At 42.3% G+C, this 15,758-nt stretch overlaps 1 long non-coding RNA gene across 2 annotated transcripts; it reads left to right on the top strand.

Annotated features, from left to right (window-relative positions):
* The first annotated feature begins 408 nt into the window (after positions 1–408).
* On the top strand, positions 409–3,745 carry LOC136498462 (uncharacterized). 2 transcript variants are annotated; one of them, XR_010769630.1, is made up of 4 exons: positions 409–854; positions 1,772–2,117; positions 2,312–2,428; positions 3,240–3,745. It is a non-coding gene; the product is annotated as an uncharacterized lncRNA (long non-coding RNA). The 2 variants fall into 2 exon arrangements; XR_010769629.1 differs by having other exon boundaries at positions 1,198–2,117.
* The last annotated feature ends 12,013 nt before the right edge of the window (positions 3,746–15,758 follow it).

Below are 15,758 nucleotides of genomic sequence, written 5' to 3'. Positions count from 1 at the left end.
AATATAGTAATACTTATTATGCAATTTATTGGGAGTTAGAAAACACACTTATTTTGGGACGGATTTAGTCAAATATGATAATCCAGTCCAAAGCCTCAAGGCCTATTCTGACACACGATTATTACTCCATGAGTTTTTTTTAATCCAGGTTTCTTTCGAACCATGCATCTTGCAACAAGCTTATATCTCTAAGAGACTAGTCCACACAAAAAATAATCGTCTGATCGATGATCACGCCTGCGTGATGTATGCATAGTTGTCTCATATCCTATAGCTAATCGACCCGTTGCCATCTGGGCCTGTCATGTTCACAGTCCATGTTTTAACTTTGTTGACCTGATCTCTTTCAACTCCTGTCGATAAAGGAGTACTACTGAGAGGAAGCGTGTGGATTGATTCCACAAACGACTCTAGCATGCAGGTCAGGTCCGTGATTTGGGGAGAGCTCCTGCGGGAGATTCTAGAGGCGAAACCGATCTCATCTTCAACCTAGGCCACGACGCCGGTGATCCTAGGTCCGCACTGCCGGCGATCACTCCGATTCCGGCATCCACGCCCCGCCCACCAACTCCTAGTCGGCGGTGGCCACTGCAAATCATCGGTTAGCCATTCCCTGGAGCCGCCGATCACCAAATTTCCTGCTAGGGGTTAGTGCCGCTTAGGAACCCTAGTTTTTGGGATCAAGCAGTGGCGGTGGGCTGGACGTGGACCGGAACTTCTTTGCCGAGCTGGAGCCCACATGCTTCCTGTAGGACTTTGGACATGACGAGATCCCCGGAGCTACAGGCATCAGTGGCTACCCCAACCCCAAGGGCTCAAGTCTGGCCGATGTCACACAGAAGATCATCAAGCAGGTTTGGAAACCATAGATCATCTTGGTTCTTTACTGTTTCCAGTGCACATTATTCATCGTACCAATACAGTAGTGAAGAACTATAGTTTTCTGGGCTATAGGTGACCTCCGTGCCAACAGATCAGGGAGCTACATGATGTTTGAATTCTCATCCTGAACTTTAGATGCAGCCAATTATAACTTTGTTAGTGATGTTTTTAGTAGTAACTTATCAGACGATTCTCATGATTTTCGGATATGTGTATATCATGATGTTGACACGTTTTCTTTTCATGATGTTCATTTATTTGTTTCATAATTTTGGACTGGTTGGCCTTTAGTTACATTGTTCTCGCCATGTGCAGGTTGAGTACCACAGTTCAGTGACAATAATTTCGATGCAAATGATTTCTTGACGAAGATCATGAACAAGGATCCTGAGGGCTATGTTATTTAAAAGTCTACAGCACCTTCTTTTTTTATACAATAAAAAGAGGCTAGAGCGCACAGATAATGTACTATTTGCACACATGCATGGAACATAAATAAATTATATGACCCTAAAATACAGCGCCACCACTGCAGAAATTATGTGTTCTATTCTAATTTGGCCCCGGTGTAGCTTAATTAGCAGCATTTTCCTAATTCTTTATTACTATTTTTTTTCTATGCTGAAAGCGACAAGAATATGAACCAATGTAATTTACTGAATTGTAGAGGTGTTTTACTAACTAGCCATGATTTACTCATATATAAACATTTATCTTGAAAAAGTGAACCGGAGCACTGACATCCCATGTGAGATTCCAGAATATAAAGTGATACTCTTCGGTTCTTATATGCCATGCTTGAAACAAATTTCTCAATGCCCTTTTCAAACAATTCCTTCTTGTGACTTCACAACATTGTGCCCCTAATGAAGCATTGGCACAACCACAGCAGGAGAATTTCAACACCTTGAACCAGAGCATCAGCTGGGACCGTCTTCCCGCGGCCTTAAGCCAAGCCTCGTCGTCGGTGCCCTCAAACACCGCCAACGCTGCTGTCGCCCGTCCAACTCCTGCCAGGGAAGGGAAGAGAGGCGATCGCTCACTGCCTCCGTTGTCGCTCGTTGGGGAAGGGAAGAGAGGCAATTGCTTGCGCTCGCCAAGCCCCGCCACCCCCTGCCGCGATCGGGCAACCTCTTGGTGCCGGTGCACCGTCCCCATGGTGTGGCGCTCACAGTCACAGCCGTCGTCATCGAGCACCCCAACGGCCGCCCCACCATCGCCGTTCCATTGCTCGTGTAAGGGACTGTGACGTCTAAGAGGGGGGGGGGTGAATTAGGCAACTTAAAAATCTACTTCCTACTATGGCAAGAAAATTTCTTTTGAGGGATTTTACATGTCGATTGCCTTTTTAGCAGTTTATTAATATTCTCTTCTGAGCTGTGGAGCATACGTTTCATTCTTCATAATACCGTGTGTATCTTCTTAACAGGTGCCTGGATGGAGTGGACTGTCAAACGCATAAGCCCATAATATTTGGTGCCCTTGCCACCTGAACAACATGTTTTTATTTAACTGGCTTTTGTTTCTTGATATTGCAATCAATTAGGTAATTATTTTCTGTTGATTACTGGCAAGACAATTATCAAGCCAAACATAACTCACTCCTTGATTACAGTAATTAGTATTAGTTAGTTATGAGGTCAGTAAGTCATATTAGCTTATGACCCTTCCATCTTTGTGAAAGTGCTTCGCTTATGCCGTCCCTGGTTCTTAATCTTAGTTGTTTTCTGAAGGTAATGAAGATCAAAGAGTAGAACAGAGAGGGCTGACTCTTAGATGTAACATGGAATCTATGTGCATTTTCATAAATGTGTGTTTCTTGTGCTGATTCTGATGGCTTTTTGTTTTTTGAAACCTGACATGGTTTCTATAGTCCAAGGGAGGTATTCTACTTCTACATTGCTTGGTGCTTGGAAACTCCCAACATGATTCATTCATATAAGGATGTAATTCCATAAAATTAATCTTTTTTCACTGCCATTGATCAACTTCATGCTGTGTTTCATATTTCTTGTTGCAATCCTAGCAGTATCTGGAACAATAATATTGTAAATTTGTGATCGTTTGCTGCTATAGTAAGCTCTACGACAAGTAATGCAGACATAAATAAATGTTAAATTATGTTCGATGTTGTGATAAATAATGACAAGTAGGTTATCCTTTCATTTATTGATGGTTAGAAATAAGCAACCTTCTGTTACATGAGTGGCAAGCTTCTTATGTTGCTTCGTTGATACATTCTTTCCAATTATGCATGTCATAACTTTGTTTAATTTTTCTTCAAGAAGCTGTATTAGTGTTTGATAATAATTGGCTAAATAGAATCACAGCAATGCCACATTTCATGTCTTTTGCAGCCGCCAGCGCCCGCGCCCACCCGTGCTATCTCCTCCCCGCTCTCCTCCGATCCTCCCCGCAGCACCTCTCCGCCGACCGCCCTCACCAACACCTGCGACCTCCACGTGACCAGGGAGCCGGACCGCCGCCACCGAGGACCACCAGCATCCACGTCGGTGTCCGTATCTATGTCCCTGATCCGGCTCGCCCGCATCAGTGTCGCCGGATCTTCATCGGGCCCTTCATCGGCGATGAAGACCCACGGCAGCAGAAGCCGGGAGGGCGCCCGCGCGTCCCCCCTCGATCCGGCTCGTGTCTTTACCTCCACTCCTGCCGCACTTCCACCTCCCTCCCGTCCTACAAGGAGCACCACCAGGTGTACCAATCCCTTATCTTCCCTTCCTGCTGTGCGAAACTGAGCACCCAAACCCTACCTAACTTCGATCTAATTACATGTGTGTACATGCATTATGCCTGCTAACTTCGATCCCTTTCAAAGGTTATCATGAGGATTGTGTACATTTCGTTGCACTGCTTTTCAAGAGGATTTCACAAACTTTGTTTTTTGGATTAACTGTAACTTTAATGTTGATATTTAATTTTTACAGTATTGTTATCTTATCGTGCGATCCGTGTGTTTTTAGTATAAATTGTTAGCTATCCCGTAGCAACGTACGGACACGCTACCTAGTAATAGATAAAGATAGAGCCCTGTCTCTTGTTGCCCATGACAGTGCGCAGGGTGCCAGGGTTTCACTCATATGTTGTGGTTGTGTAACTTCTTCCCGAGAGGTCAACATCATTTTTATTCCTAAAAATTCAGGACTCAAGTTACCTTTTTTTCCCTACTCAATTTACACCTGAGCCAAGGTCACCGGTATCTGTTCCTCATCTTCGTCCAGCGACCTTCAGGTCGTAGCTCGTCGGGTTATCGTCCAGAAAAGTGTTAGTTTCTTTCCTCATCTTTGTTTACAATCTTGATCCACAAAAGTTTTCTTACCATAGTGGAAACGGACAGAATAATTTGTGCATTCTAGATCATCATTAAACTAATCTTTGGTATGATCTCTTTTGATTACTTGCTTTTTCTAAGAAATATCTAGAAAAACCTTGACCATTACAGTACATTACTAAGGATGGACATCGTAGATCTTGTCTTTAAATTACTATTTGTTACATAAAAATATTTGGATTAATCTAACCAGTTTGATGATGATAAGAATAATTAGTTGAATTACTCTCTCTGTCCTAAAATAAGGGGCGTGGATAGCGCCCGGACATTCGGACGCCTGCGCCTGCCAGTCCGCCCGCACCTGCTGCTACGCATGCACATGGGAACCGCTCGCACCCACTTCGCTTCCCACGTGCTCGCGGGGACCTCCTACGCCCGCGGGGACTGCCTTCGCTTGCGTCGTTTCCCACGCGTACTAATGAAAACAACTGCAACATTAAGCACTTGCTGTAATATACGTCTCAAATAGGTGAATCATTTGGAACATACATTTGCAACATACGTGCATAGCCACTGCAACATATGCAACATAAAAAAACACTTATAACATACGTCTAAAACAGCTGAAATATTTGAAACACACACTTACAACATATACGTGTATAGTCATTACAACATATGCAACACCAGATATATTTTTGCAACGTTCAGATGAAACACATGCAACACCCAGATGAAACATATGAAATATATATATTTGAAGCGTATGAAACATATGGTTGCAACATGTGCTTATCTACTTGCTGATTGGGCAAATGGAGTCTCATTGACTTAGAGCTCGACACCGGTGCAGAGCTCATCAGCAGCACAGATTTCGACAGTGGTCTTAGTAGGCAGATGGAGCGCGGCCGCGGCGGGAGGCACGAGTCCGAGCGAGAGACACTGTGGAGGCAGTGAATCCGCACGGGTGGGCAGTGTGGGCGGGTCGGTTCGTCCAGACGGACGAACGCCCTCAACCAAACATTATCGTAAAATAAGTGTCACCTCGGGTCTATGCCGGTCAAATACTTTTAAGTTTGACTAGATTTATAGAAAATAATAGCAACATTTGTATTTCAAATAAGTTTATTATAAAAAAAATATATTTAACAATTAATCTAATAATGCTTATTATGCACCATAAATATTAATAATCTCTTATGTATATTTGGTCAAAGTACGTTTGATTTATTGGGAATTGGAAATTACACTAATTTTGGGACGGATTCAGTCGGATCCGAAGCCTCCAGGCCTAATCTGACACACGATTATATTCCTCCATGCGTTATCCAGGATTCTTCCGAACCATGCATCTTGCTTGCAACATGCTTATCTCGAAAAGACTAATGCAGACAAAAAAAAAAGGCCTGATCGATGATCACGCCTGCGTGATGCATGCATCGTTGTCTCATATCCTACAGCAAATCGACCCCGTTGCCTTCAGGGCCTGTCATGCTCACAGTCCATGCTTTAACTTTCTTGACCCGATCTCTTTCAGCTCCTGTCCATAAAGTGGCCTGGCCTGGAATCTACCTACCTAACATATATAACATTTTTATTCCTCCTAATCATCCCCTCTTCAGGATTGCTTGTCAAACTTTAGCGTTTGACATGGACGGAACGGCACTCCAAGCTTTTTTATTTCATATATATAGTGCCGTTTGTTCTGATGGTTTTTTTTCCTGATTCTTTTAAGATTATATATTCAGGAAGGAGTTCACAGGTAGCCATAGATTACAGGGTTTTGAAGGTGTGGCCTTGTGCGGAAATTTGCTGAGAGGAAAAGCGGCTATGGCCCATGGACCTCGGTAACTACCTGCTTTTTTTTATAAAAGAGATTTTTTATTCCGGTCCCTGCAAGAGGTTTGCATTTCAACACATAGGCCAGGATAGGTATTCTCTAATTTGCATGGGTGCAAGTGCGATATTATGATCTATTTAGCTGTGTAGAAATGATGCGACTTTTGACAAAAAAAAGAAGAAGAACTACATGCTTTGTCTCTAGCTTCAGCCAGATGCGTGTATAAGAAAATTGTTTTCAAAGATATTAGTGAACAATTCTAGATTCCAAGTGCCAAGTATGAATCAGCTGGCAGAAAAGTGTACGGCTCCAAGAATACTTCTCTACAAAGACATCAGCAGTTTTTGTAGGATAACTACAAACAGCAACAGTGAAAAGCTTAAAAGGGATGCAGTAAGATTTCTAAAAGTTCAATGGTTCTGTGCGTGCCTTTTCATTTGTATTGTTTGTAGGCAAACAATTTGCATGCATTTCGGTGTTGGATACCAAACAGGAAACAGGAGAATATGAGAAGAAGAAAAGGCAAGCGAAATGGGGGCCTTGCATCCCCAAATGCTACGACGAGATGAGTACCCTTGATCCAATGTGCCAATAGCATGTAAGGCTTTCAGCCTCTCTCCAAGGCCCAACTGCCGGCTTCACTCATGTTTCCCTCAGGCAACGTGGCCCTGCTAACGTGGAGTGGAAAAGGCCAGACGCTTCGTGGATCCAGTCTAGACTACCTCTCAGACTTTTTCTTAAAAACTACTGTGACTCTCTAAATCCTCTTTTAAGAGTTATTTAAATAAAAATTATTCTTTATATTTTTTTCACCCTCCAACAATTTCTCTAAATATCTTGCGCGCACTTTGGAGAGCCATTTTCACCTTCTATTTTTAGCTAGCGAGAAATCCAGAATAGATGATGACAATATAAAGAGATTTTTGGAGCTAGTCTTTGGCACATTGTGGATGTTGGAGAGTTCTATTTTTCATCAAAATCTCTATTCGTATTAATACGAAATGATATAAAGAGATTCTTGGAGCTGCTCTTAGGCACACAATGTGACTGTAGTTTGTGCTTCTTATGGTCTCGTTCATGTCGTCAGTGCAAGAAATTATTAGCCAATAGAACTTCTAAAGATCTAAATCTTTAGCTTCTTCAGATCAGATTAGGTACTTACAGTTAGTTCTATATCTAACTCTTGATTCAATAGTGCATCTTCTGAATTTTGAAAGAACTAAGTCATGCAGGTTCAAGCTCTCACTATTGACCAAGGGTGACGATCAGATGGTACTAACAATTGTATGTGATTCGTTGGGCATTCATAGGAAACGTTTATGTTGTGCTGATCTACCTACCAATTTGATGGAGTTCCCAATTGCAATGATTTCTTCTGCTTTGCATTGGTGTTGTTCACTTGGAAATTGTTACCCCAGTCACAACATGAATTGTTCTGAATGAATCCTATGTATTCTTGACTATTTATGATGCTAAATTATGTTTAGGCCATATTTCCTCTCTTCTCTACCAATGCACTAGCCCAAAGAGTCATTGACTTGCAAGCCTAATGTTGTTATTACAAAAAAAATGTGTGAGAAAGTGGCCTGAAAGTCATCCCTCTCAAAGATAAATTAAACGCATCTCTAGCTGAAACGCATGAAGAAAAGCGTGAAGAATGGAGTTGATGTCAGAATGCACTAGAATTGACTTTTGGGGCTTTGGCATTCATACCCTTGTTTTGTATTGCAATTGTGGTTTTGTCCCTGTTTTTTTTTACTTTGTGATTTTACCCTTATAAGGGCAGGCCTGGTGCAACGGTGAGAGCTGTCTCACTGAGTCACCAGGTCGCGGGTTCGAAGCAGCCTCTCCGTAGATTTGGCGGGGGAAAGGCTTGCCTCGGTTTTTCCCTTCCCCAGACCCCACTCATGTGGGAGCCTCCGGCACTGGGTCTGCCCTTATTTTGTGATTTTACCCCTGCGATTTCAAAATAAAGCACCACTTTGCCCCTATTCTGCCATCCCTTCTTAATGGTGTTAACTTTTGCGTGAAAGGAAAAACATGTGAGTTTGCATCTAGTTTGTTACAAATATTTGTGATTTTACCCCTATTTTGGAACAAACATTTATATTGGAATTTGACAAAAGACTTCACCCTCTAGACTGCCAGGTCCTCTAGTATATGCTGCCCTAGCTATCGAGTCATTGTATTAGCCAAAGATGATAGAGAAGCCCCTCCTATCGAAATGTTGGTGGAGGCGATTCGTCATAGTCACCGAAGATGTTGGCGAAGCCCCTCACACCGAAGTGTTGACGGAGGCGAGTCATTGTGGATACCGAATATGTTGGTGAAGGCTCTCATACCAAAGGTGTTGATGAAGGTGATGTTGGTATAGATGTCGAAGATGTCAACGAAGCCCCTCGTACCAAAGTTTTGGTGAAGGCAAGTTGTTGTAGTCGCCGAAGATAACAACGAAGATATGTTGTCGGTGCTAACGTCGAAGATGTTGAAGAAGCCCTTCTACCTGTTGGCACCAAAGGTTAGTCATTGTAGTGTTGATGAAATCTAGTCGGCAGTCTACCGAGGGGTATACCCACGGTAGTAGATGAATCAGTGGAGGTGTGCGTGATGGGAACTAGATGGTGACACAGAATATAAGAGACAACAATTTGGTAGGTTCAGGACGTCAGCTTGACGTAATACCCTACGTCCTATGTATTTGGTGCATTGTATTATGAGATGACCGATGAAAACGAGGGGGGGTCCCTGTCGATGGGGAACCCTACGGGCCCCCCATAGACCGTACTATAGGGAAGTGGGCCTTGGTAACAAGGCCCACAACCCAATCGCCAAGAAGAGCACGGAGCAAAGCGACATGCAAGACCAAAACTCCAATTCGGACTATACAAGGAAAGGCGCCCGAAGCATAGCTTAGGACTCTGACCTTGTATCTGAGTAGAACACAAACAACTCCTCTCAGCACCTGGACTATAAAGGGCTGGTGAGGATATCCCTTGTAAACGACTGAACACACCCAATACTCAAAGCAATACGATGCAAACAGGCTAACGCCGAACTGGACGTAAGGTTATTACTCAACTAAGTCGAGGGCCTGAACCAGTATAAATCGTGAGTCTCTTTGCGTAACCGCCGAGTTCCACTATTCACCGAAGCCCGAACAACTGTCCCGGGTACCCTCGTGACAGGCTATTAGTGGTAAAACATCGATAGCTAGCGCACCAGGTAGGGGCTTTTGATGAATTTTTTCTCGAGAGCTCGGCGGACCTCGACCTCAAGATGACTTATTCGGCGAGAACAACCTTCGTCTTCGGATCCTGGATCTGCGAGGCAGGCGGCGACAGCAAGCTGCATACCCATCTTCGAGAAGAAAAAGAATTGACGACAAGAACAATCCCATCAAGCAAGAACTCGCCAAAAAAATGATGAAACTTTTGACTTCGAATCCAACTCGAAAAGGAGAAGAAAGCGGATACGAAACTGATTCTGAGAAGGAGGATGGAGTATGACTCCAACTCGGACAAGGAGATGAAGCGCAATTCCGACTCAGACAAGAAGATGGAGCACAATTCTGACTCGGACAAGAAGATGGAGCATGACTCCAACTCGGATAAGGAGATGGAGCACAACCCCAATTCGGATGCAATTTTCAAAACAAAGGAGCCACACCTAATTGGACTCAAAGACACAACAATGATCGTGAAGGAATACAACCCGTACAACTCTAAAAAGAACTCAGGAACATACGGACTATACAACACGGCATCAATCTACCAACACTTTACCCAAGACAAGATGAACTCAGCAAGAAAAATACTCCTAGAGGGAGCACAAGAAGGGATGATCATGATAGTTACCCCATAAGACTGTGTGGTGCATTGGTCGGGTTCTTTCACCTCGAGCAAAGCCCAGATTGGCACGTACATTGAAGAATTACCTTATCAAGAGGGAAAAGAACTCGAATTCAGCTTAGAAACTACCGACAGCTCAACCAAACGGAGGATGAAGTACCATACAAGAAGAGCTCAGAAGAAGTACACTGTATATATGGTGGAGCAGTTAGAACAACCTTTGGAACCACCACAGATACCAGATATAAAATCTTCAGACGAATCAGAAGGCAACATCTCGCCGGATGAGAAAAGCGACAGCAACAAAAATGATGAGCAAAGGCTAGCAAGACTAAAGAAGAATAAATTGAAGGCTGGAGGAAGGAATAGGGCTAAACAAAGGAAGCAAATCTGAAATAAGTACAAGGTGGAACTAACAGAATACAACAGAAAGAAGGTGGAAAGAGAAGCCACAAAAAATACAAAAAGGGAAAGAATTGAAGAATTAACAAAGGAGTTGCACACCCTCACGAATAACAGAAAAACAAAGGAAGATTAGAAGAAAGAAGTCGGGGAATCAGAAAAACAACCCGGCGAAGAAGTTCCACAGGAGCCACAAAGAGAGCAACCACCCAAAAAATCAAGCTTTCAAAGGCTAGGACCAGTAGAGAGTGCTGATGTTAATGGAAGGCAGGAACATTACTTAAAGTAATAAGAAAGAGGCAAACCAGAATTGAGCCAACACTACCAGGAAATATCAAGAAGATTTGACAAAGAAGATGACTACGGAGAGTCCAAGTTTAAAGAAGACATGTCTTATTACAGAAGGGCAAGATCGCCAGACTATGGAAGAACGGAACCATATGACAGATTCCCTTGTTTCGCAGGAAGACTACAAACATTGAAGCTACCACACAAATTTAAACCAGCAAATCATTCCAAGTACGATGGCAAAGTAGAACCAAGACAATGGCTAAGAGTTTATTCCCAATCTATTGAGTTAGCCGGAGGAGATGACGACATTAAGGCTCTATTTTTTCCAATGGCCCTCGAGGCAATGCCACTACAATGGTTTGACAAATTGAGGCCAAGATCAATCAGATATTAGGAAGACTTGCAAGAAGCTTTCTGCAACAACTTTACAGGCATTATTACCCATCCAATGACCACAGCCGAGTTGAAAGGAGTAAGGCAAATGAGAGGGAAAGTCTAAGGAAATACTATAGAAGATTCGGAGAATTCAGGGCTCAAGTCCATGACATTACCGATAGAGAAGTGATAGAAGCCTTTGCAGAAGGAATCTTAGCAAACTGGCAATACAAAGACTATTTTAATGAGAACCCAAGAACAAATGAAGATTTCAAGAGGGTTGTTGAAAAGATGATTTCATCAGAAGAAAGAACCCGGCATCGGTTTGCTAGGGACAACCTAGAAAATAGAAGAACTGATTATAGACAGCAAGACAAAAGGCCGAGGTAGGACTACATGGTGGCAACCACAGACAACAAGAGAAGATACAATGACAACAGCAACGGTGGCAATTACAGTGGCAACTACAATAATAACAGCAACAGTAACAACAGCGAGTACAACAGTAATAGCAACTATTGGAGCAACAACTACCGAGGAGGAGCACCAAAAAACATAGAGAACATGCCATGTCACATACACCCAGGAACCAGACACAAGTTAGTTGAATGCAGCACTTTTCAGCGGCAATTCATGAAGAGAGAAAACAGGAATCAAAACAACTCGGAGCAAAAGCAAGAAGAATCCAAGAAGGAGGAAAAGAAAGCTGAAGGGGATTATCAAGAACCCCAACACCAATTAGCAGTAATATTCTTAGGTGTTCCTAACACACGAAGTAAAAGGCAAGAGAAATTAGCTCACAGAGCCATCATGGCAGCTGAACCAGCCACCCCAAGGTATCTAGATTGGTCAGAGTACCCCATTCACTTCATAAGAGAAGACCAATGGACCAGTGCAGCAAATGCAGGATGCTACCCATTGGTAATGGATCCAAGTATCACAGGAGTCGCAGTAACTAAAGTACTCATCGACGGAGGAGCCAAGCTCAACATAATTTTCACAGATACTCTCAGAAGGATGAATCTAGATTGTGAAGGACTAATGACACCAACAAGCACACCATTCTATTGAATAGTACCTAGCAGAGCAGCTATGCCACTCGGACAGATAACCCTACCAGTCACCTTTGGCACACCAGACAAATACAGGATGGAATTCATCAAATTTGAAGTTGCAGACTTTGAATCATGCTACCACGCAATACTTGGGAGACCAGCTTTAACAAAATACATGGTAGTGCCACACTATCCATACCTACTACTCAAAATGCCAACAACAAAGGGCGTATTATCATTGAAAGGAGATCTAAAGAAAGCACATGATTGCGATGTACAAGCAATACAAATATCCGAAAGATTACAAGACATAAAGGAAGGAAAGGAGATTGCAATACTAGCCAACGAAATGAACCCAGATGAGATTCAAATACCGGCTAAGAAGCCAAGCAATTTTGCACCACCAAAAGAAGCCGCTACCAAAACTATTGACTTGTTGACTGGTGACCCGGAGAAGACGGCAATCATCAGTGCAAATCTCGATCCCAAATAGGAACTCGTGCTCACCAACTTTCTTCGGGACAACAAAGATATCTTCGCTTAGAAGCTGGCTGACATGCCAGGGGTCCCAAGAAAGTTGGCTGAGCACATAATTGATGTGAACAAAGGGTCCAAACCCGTTAAGTAGAAGCTACGAAGATTCGCTCCAGACAGAAAAGCAGCAATCAAAAAAGAGATCACCAAGCTCATGACAACGGGATTCATCAGAGAAATAATCAACCCGGATTGGCTTGCCAACCCGGTCCTAGTTGAGAAGAAGAATTCAAAAGAATGGCGCATGTGCATTGACTACACAGATCTCAACAAACATTGCTCAAAAGATCCATATGTTCCACCAAGGATTGATCAAATCATCGACTCAGCAGCAGGATCAGCTCTATTATCCTTTCTGGATTGCTATTCAAGCCATCATCAAATATCTCTAAGAGAAGAAGACCAAAGCAAAACATCGTTCATTACACCATTTGGGGCATATTGCTACAAATCAATGCCTTTTGGGCTAAAGAATGCAGGAGCAACATATCAAAGATCAATTCAAACTTGTTTGGGGAATCAAGTCGGAAGGAACGCAGAAGCATACATTGACGATGTGGTAATCAAGACAAAAGAACCCGAATCATTGATAGAAGACCTCGAGGAGACTTTTAAGAATCTAAAAGCATAGCAGTGGAAGCTAAACCCCACAAAGTGTGTTTTTGGGGTCCCATCAGGACAACTACTCGGATTTCTAGTCAGCAACCGATGAATTGAAGCAAGTACAAAGTAGGTTAAAGCCATCATGGATATGAAACCTCCAAAGAAAGTTAAAGACATATAGAAGCTTACAGGATGCATGGCAGCACTCAACAGATTCATCTCCTGACTAGGAGAAAAAGGGCTACCTTTTTTCAAATTATTGAAAAAGGCAGGAAATTTTGAATGGACAGAAGAGACAGAAGAAGCATTCCAAAAGTTAAAAGAATACTTGGCATTATCACCAGTAATGACACCACCAAAAGGCAAAGAGGACATGATGCTATACATTACAGCAACTAAGAACGTTGTCAGCACAACAATTATGGTTGAGAGAGAAGAACCCGGACACGCTTACAAAGTGCAGAAACCAGTCTATTACATAAGCGAAGTACTAACATAATCAAAAGTGAGATACCCACACATACAAAAACTACTTTATGTGGTGTTGATATCATCAAGAAAGCTGAGACATTATTTCCATGAACACAAGATTACAGTGGTAACCAATTTTCCACTTCAAGATATTCTACGCAACAAAGATGCAACAGGGCTAATATCAAAATGGGCAGTAGAACTCGGTGCTCTCAACCTAGACTTCAAACTAAGAACAGCAATCAAATCTCAAGCATTATCTGACTTCATTGCTGAATGGACAGAAATTAGTCAAAAAGAACCTGAACCAATACTTGATCATTGGAAAATGTATTTTGACGGTTCCCTAAAGTTAGGAGCTGGAGCAGGAGTGCTATTCATATCACCAGAAGGAAGACAGTTAAAGTATATGCTACAAATACTTTGGTAGGCAACTAACAATGAAGCAGAATATGAAGCATTAATACATGGTCTAAGAGTTGCAAGCTCGCTTGGGATTAAAGTATACTTGTCTACGGTGATTCAGCTATAGTAATCAATCAAGTCAATAAGGATTGGGATTATACAAAAGACAATATGGATGCATACTGTGTAGAAGTCAGAAAATTGGAGAAATTTTTCCAAGGGCTCGAAATCCATCATGTACTAAGGGATTTCAATGTTGTAGCAGATGTGCTAGCCAAACTGGGATCAGATAGAGCAAAAGTACCACCTGGTATATTTATAGAAGAACTCATAGCCCCATCTATCAAACAAACCAGGAACACAGAAAAGGAGAAGGAGACAACAGATCCAATGGAAATAGATCAAGCAGAAGAACCAGACCAATCAAGACAGATCATGGTCATACAAAATGATTGGAGACAAACATACATTGATTTTATCAAAGAGAAGAAACTACTCGAAGACAAAGCAGAAGCAACCCGGGTTATACGAAGAGGCAAAAACTATGTTCTGGTGGGAGACAAACTATACAAAAGAGCAGCATCATCTGGAGTACTGCTTAAATGTGTTCCAATAGATAAAGGAAAGGAAATCTTGGATGAAATCCACTCAAGATGTTGTGGAAATCATGCAGCCTCTAGGACACTGGTCGGCAAAGCATTCAGAACCGGGTTCTATTGGCCAACAGCTCTCAAAGATGCAGAAGAACTCGTCAAAACATGCAAGAATTGCCAAATGTTTGCTAGACAATCACATGTGCTCGCTCATAATTTGATATGCATACCACCAGCTTGGCCGTTCTCATGCTGGGGGCTGGATCAAGTAGGACCACTCAAAAAAGCAAAAGGAGGCTTCGAATACATATTTGTGGCAATCGACAAATTTATAAAGTGGATTGAATATAAACCTTTGGTCAAATACAGTGCAGAAAAGGCAGTAGAATTCATACAAGACATCATGCATAGGTTCGGCATGCCCAACAGAATAATCACGGATCTTGGTTCACCATTTACAGCAAGAGAATTTCAATACTGGGCAAAAGATTGTGGGATAGAAATCGACTTTGCATCAGTAGCACACCCACAGGCCAATGGACAAGTCGAAAGAGCAAATGGACTCATATTATAAGGCTTAAAACCAAGATTATATGAAGATTTGAAAGATTATGGTGGAAAATGGATTGATGAACTACCAAAAGTAGTATGGGGTTTAAGAACCCAGATCAGCAGAGCCATCAGCTACTCACCTTTCTTTCTAGTCTACGGATCAGAAGCAGTACTACCAGCCGACTTGATATGGCTATCTCCAAGAATAGAACAATACGAAGAAGGCGAAGCCGAAGAAACAAGGCGGTTAGAAATTGATTCAATAGAAGAAATAAGAGACAGTGTAATAATCCAAAATGCAAGATATCAGCAAGGACTACGAAGACATTATGACAAAAGTACTCAGCCCCGATCACTAAAGCCAGGGGACTCAGTATTACGACTAATCCAGAAAAAAGATGGACGACACAAACTACTCAGTCCATGGGAAGGACCCTTCATCATGAAAAACGCAACAGGACCCAGCACATACGAGTTGATGACTCCAGATGAAATACCAGTGAAGAATACTTGGCATATCAGCCAACTCAAAAGATTCTACAATTAGTACAACATATTGTACTCAAGCTTCAAGAGAAATAAAGCAGAAATTCTTCAAGAAGAACGACTTCATATATA

This window comes from Miscanthus floridulus, chromosome 12 (genome assembly GCF_019320115.1).
Source record: "Miscanthus floridulus cultivar M001 chromosome 12, ASM1932011v1, whole genome shotgun sequence".
NCBI classification, from domain to species: Eukaryota; Viridiplantae; Streptophyta; class Magnoliopsida; order Poales; family Poaceae; genus Miscanthus; species Miscanthus floridulus.
This window is presented reverse-complemented; position numbering and strand designations above follow the sequence as displayed.